This window comes from Aricia agestis, chromosome 7, assembly GCF_905147365.1.
Source record: "Aricia agestis chromosome 7, ilAriAges1.1, whole genome shotgun sequence".
Taxonomy (NCBI): Eukaryota; Metazoa; Arthropoda; class Insecta; order Lepidoptera; family Lycaenidae; genus Aricia; species Aricia agestis.
This window is the reverse complement of record NC_056412.1, coordinates 7,093,318-7,094,348: the sequence shown is the minus strand read 5'-3', so window position 1 is coordinate 7,094,348 and position 1,031 is coordinate 7,093,318.

The following is a 1,031-nucleotide window of genomic DNA, read 5'->3' as shown; positions in this document are numbered from 1 at the left end:
TTTAGGTTTTGCAACAGTGCAGGGTTTTGACTAAACACGTCTTGTGAGTTGTGACTTGTGACAGTCGTGGTCGTTATTTCGTAGTTTTCAAGATAACTGTATTTGTATTTATTGCACTTTAAAATCTACTTAAATTACAAATTACGCGGGAATCGTACATTTTTTCGAAAAAAAATAGCCGCAGCATAGCATAAAATTTAGGATATGATAATAGATGTACTTATTATTATATCATAATTAATGTAAATCATAGCTAGATAACAACAGAAGACTAAAATAATACGTTATCTCACTTTACTGATCCACAAATGTTGAAAAATAGATAATAGTTAGTAATAGCGGAACTAATTGAAAGATAAATTAACTAAGTTAATAAAAACTACTAGGCACACATTATTATTATTATTATATTATGCAATATTGGTACTGGGTACCTACCCAGTACCAATATTTACCTACCTAGGTACAACTACTTGATTTGTAGTCCAATACAAAACAACGCGAGTAAAATAAAGTTCTATATTTATAAATATATAACCCATAATATTACAAATGCAGACACAAAAGCCTTACAAAAATATCAACTAATTTCGTTCTATAGTCTATTCGCGTCAAAGATATCAAAAGTATTAGGTGCGTTTCGAAATACAACTCAGTATACATTATACAAGTCAGTGTTCATGGAACATCACGAATCTGGCGCCATATTAGACTTAAGACAAGTATAAGGATTTGTATTATAATGGCATGTGGAATGCCATTATAATACAAGTCCTTAAACCTTATGCATGGCAAATGGATTTGTATAACAAGGCTTTAAATGAACGTGGCGCAAAAGGAACTAACGCTGCCATCATACAAAAACGCCATTTTTGACAGTTCTCCTTTACCAGCAGCGCCCCCGCACACCTTCATTTAAAGCCTTGTCGCACTTTACATAATTTATTTATTTTGCAATAATGACATCTAAATAAAGTCATCTGGTCATAGTATTATACGTCAATGCACATGCTATATTATATGCTATATTA